Here is a 4,498-nt window from a genome sequence, read left to right on the forward strand (position 1 = left end):
CTTGCCACAGAGGGAGTGCAACGGAGGGTCACCAGACTAATCCCTGGGATGGTGGCATTGTTTTATGAGGAAACTGGGCTTGTATTCCTTAAAGTTTCATTTAAAAGGCCATTTAAAACTGAGATAGGGTGGAATTTCTTCACTCAGAGGGTGGTAAATCTTTGGAATTCTCTACCTCAGGGGTTTGTGAAAGTTCAATCATTGAGCATGTTCAGGACAGAAATTGATAGAAATCTTGATACTCATGACATCAAGGGATATGGGGAGAGCGCGGGGAAGTGGTGTTGAGGTAGATGATCATCAAGGATGTAATTGAATGACAGATCAGGCTCGACAGGGTAAACTGCCTCCTCCTACGTTCCGAAGAGAGTTTGCACCAGGACACAGCCCTGTTTTACCCCACTGCTGATCGTGAAAGTGTCTGATGTTGCTCCATTGTAACTGACGGAACTGTGCATGTTCTCGTGGAAAGAAGAGATGACGCCCAAGAGTTCAGGAGGGCAGCCTAGTTTCCACAGCAGTTTGAAGAGTCCGTCTCTGCAAACAAGATCGAAGGCCTTGGTGATGTCTATAAAGACAATGTAGAGTGGTCTGTCCTGTTCACAGTACTTCTCCTGTAACTGCCGAAGTGAGAAAATCATGTCGACTGTCGATCTACCAGCTCTGAAGCTGCACTGAGACTCAGGATAGATGTGATGTCAGGGTCTGCAATCTGGTCAGAGCAATGCGAGCAAATACCTTCCCCGCAATACTTAGCAAGCAGATGCCTCGCTAATTGCTGCAGTCACTGCGATCGCCTTTATTGTTGCACAAGGTGACAATGTTTGCATCACGCATGTTGAGAGGCGCAGATCTCCCCTTCCAACAGAGACACAGAAGTTCATGGGGATGCTGCAGCAGAGCTGCTTTTCCACTTTTGATGATTCCAGGTGGAATATCATCATTTCCCAGGGCTTTACCACTGGCAAGACGGTCAATGGCGTTGTTGAGCTCTATGGTGGTGTCGCTGTCCAGCTCCTCCATGACAGGGAAGTCTGGAATGGTGCTGAGAGCTACTTCAATGGCAATGTTCTCCGTTATGTAGAGTTCAAAGTAATGCTCCACTCACCTTTCCATCTGCTTGTTAGGTTCAGTGGTGATCACCCCTGTCTTTGTCTTCAAAGGTGTTGATTTAGTTACTGCTGCTCCCATTGCTTTCATAATTATTTTTTTATTCATTCATGTGATGTGATCATCACTGGCTAAGCCAGCATTTATTGCCCATCCCTCATTTCCCATGAGAAGGTGGTGGTGAGCTGCCTTCTTGAACCGCTGCAGTCTGTGTGAGGTAGGTACACCCACAGTGCTGTTAGGAAGGGAGTTCCAGGAATTTGACCCAGCAACAGTGAAAGAAAGGCGATATAGTTCCAAGTCACGATAGTGTGTGGCTTGGAGGGGAACTTGCAGGTGGTGGTGTTCCCATGAATTTGCTGCCCTTGTCCTTCTAGTTGGTAGAGGTTGCGGGTATGGAAGGTGCTGTCTAAGGAACCTTGGTTTGTTGAATTCCTTCATATGTCCCTCTAGCATCCCCCAGATTCAGTGGCAGTTTGTATGCTGTTGCAGAGTTTTAACCAGTATTGATTGGTGCAGTGCTGAGCAGTCTGCAGAGACTTGTTTCTGGCAGCTCTGAGAGCATCTAGAGTTTGTTTGCTGGAGACTTGTTTGTAGTTCATGAGGACTCCCTTCTTAGTTGCAGTAACTGACTCCATTTCAGTCCAATAAGCCTCAATCCAGTCAGCATTCCTCCCATCTCTTTTCCCATACACAGCGAGTGCAGAGTTATAGATGGTGGCGTGCAGATGATTCCACTTTGATACCGCACTGAGGCCTTGGGCGTTTTCTGAAAGAGCCTGATCGAGGATGTTGAGGAACTCCTGGATCAGTGGTTCGGCAAGTGTTGATCCGAGAACGACCTTTCTTCTTGGATGGGTGAAGCTTTCTTGGCTGAAGCCTGACCTTGCTACACACCAGGGAGTGGTCAGTGTCACAGTCAGCGCTATGATAGCTGCGTGTGATGAGGACACTGCTGAGGGTGGTACGTCTGGTGATGATAAGGTCTAGCTGGTGCCAGTGGCATGATCTCGGATGTCTCCAGGACACCTTGTGGCACAGCTTGACCTGGAAATAGCTGTTCGTCACACAGAGTCCATGGTGACAGCATAGCTCCAGAAACCTCTGTCCATTTTCGTTCATCTTGCTAATCCCCTGGTGCCCTATGCTCGTTGGCCAAGCTGTCGTCAGTACCCAAGCTTGCGTCGAAATCCCCTAGAAGATACAGTCCCTCGGTGCTGGGAATTCTACTGATGGCAGTGTCAAGTGTCTCATAGAATTGATCCTTGACATCTGGGGTGGAGGTGAGTGTCGGCACATAGATGCATATGAGATTAACTGGGCCCGCGCTTGTTGACAAGTGAAGGGTAAGAAGTCTATCTGAGCCTACTGCGGGTGGTTCACTCATCACAAGTAGCATGTTATTTACTGTGAAACCCACTCCATGCTCACGAGTTGCCTCTTGGGCTTTCCCCTGCCAGAAGAAGGTGTAGTGTTTCTCTTTGAGGGATCCACTTTGAATGAGTCTAGTTTCTTGCAGCACAGCAATGTCCACATTGAGCCTTGTGAGTTCCTTGTCAATCACAGCTGTCTTGTGTGTGCCATCAACCTGCAGAAGGTTGTCGGTAAGGCCAGGACACATGGTCCTTACATTCCAGCTTGTGATGCGAAGCACTGGTGTCTTGTTTGTTGAGTTTGTCTTGCCTGGTGCATAGATTATCAATCCGCCAGTTGAGAGATATCTCTCGAAGCTGTAAGCACCCATTGAAGCAAGTAGGTCGTGGCAGGACAGCACCTAACTGACTGGGGGCTGCACAGCTTGGAGTAGGTGGTAGTTATCCATTGAGACGCGATGATCTCTCCCACTGTCAAAAGTAGCCCCTAGTGCTCCTACTCTACACCAATTGAGTGAGAGCTTATAATCGGTAACTGTTTCTTCCCATGTTTTGCTAATGTTTAACCATGAAGCTGGAGTGTCCTCTCCAGGGCACAGGCCTGGGCAAATAGTATGGAGACACTGAGCATCAGGACCCCCTCTCAGCATTGCTAGTATTGTCCAAAGGAAAGGAAAAAACCAGTACTATTTGGTACCAGCTCTGCTGTAGGAGTTGCTGGAAAACTACCTGATAAGTAACAGGTATGGGACTCCACTCCGGATTTACTGTCCAGGTTTACTCCCTAAGCCTTCTTCTCTCTCAAGACACCCACAGGGAAGTGAGACTTTTTGCCCATAGATGGGGCTCTGTTTCTTGGGATCAGGATGGAACCACACGCCAGTGGGCCTGCATGACATGCACAAGGATATCACACACTGCCCCATCCCTGTGACAGCTCAGAGAGATACCCTGATGATAATATACCCCACAGGAAAATCACAAACAGCCCCCTCCCTAGGACAGCTCAGGGTCAGACACTGCACACACTGCAACAACAGTGACATTACTGGATTAGTCCCTCCATTCTGAAAAAACAAGCATTCACCCTACTTTATGCTTTCCGTCTCTCAGCCAATTTTGTATCCACGCTGCCACTGCCTCTTTAATCCCATCTGCTCACATTTTGTTAACAAGTCTATTTTATGGTACTTTTTCAAACACAATTTTGAAGTGCAGACACACACCATCAACCTCACCACCCTGGTCAACTCTCTCTGAAACTTCATCAAAGAAATTAATTCATTAATTAATTCATACACAATCTTCTGTTAACCAATCTGTACTGGCTGTCATTTATTAGCCCATGTTCTACCAAGTGACAGTTAATTTTCTCCTGGATAATTGTCTCTAAAAGTTTCCCCACCACTGACATTAGACGAACTGGTCTGTAGTTCCTGGGTTTATCTCTCTTTTTAAACAGGGCTGTAAAATTAGCAATCCTTGCAGACTTATCTTTCAGTTCTGGAAAGTCTATTGTGGACAATCTCTTTGGGCATGACTTTAACCAATTAAAGCAACAGGATACTTGATTAATAAGTCCAGAACTTTTATTGAGAGTAAAATAGTACTTAATAATTGGAAGTAAAATTATCTTGAACAAACTTGGGGAATATAACTTTACAGCTCTAGCAGGTGTGTGGACTGGTCGAGCTTGGTCTCAGAGTGTCACGGTCCTCTTTGTCCAGCCTAGATCCCTCATCAGGTGGAGAACTTGGTCGATGATCTGAGCCTTTACCCCTGAGATCTTCTCGTGTTCCTGCACACTGAAACCTTACAAGATCCCTACTTTTAACCCCTGGATGGCCATCACATCACCTTGTAAAATAATAATTGGTCTGAGCTGTTGCTAGGTACATTTAATTGATGATGTCTTCCACTAACAGCCAACTGTCCTCAGAATCTCAGACATGAGTACAATGGAGTGGTTTCACACTGTCTCCCAATCTGATCTGAAACAAGTTTCCTGTTCATTA

Source organism: Heterodontus francisci, unplaced genomic scaffold (assembly GCF_036365525.1).
Source record: "Heterodontus francisci isolate sHetFra1 unplaced genomic scaffold, sHetFra1.hap1 HAP1_SCAFFOLD_61, whole genome shotgun sequence".
In the NCBI taxonomy this organism is placed as follows: domain Eukaryota; kingdom Metazoa; phylum Chordata; class Chondrichthyes; order Heterodontiformes; family Heterodontidae; genus Heterodontus; species Heterodontus francisci.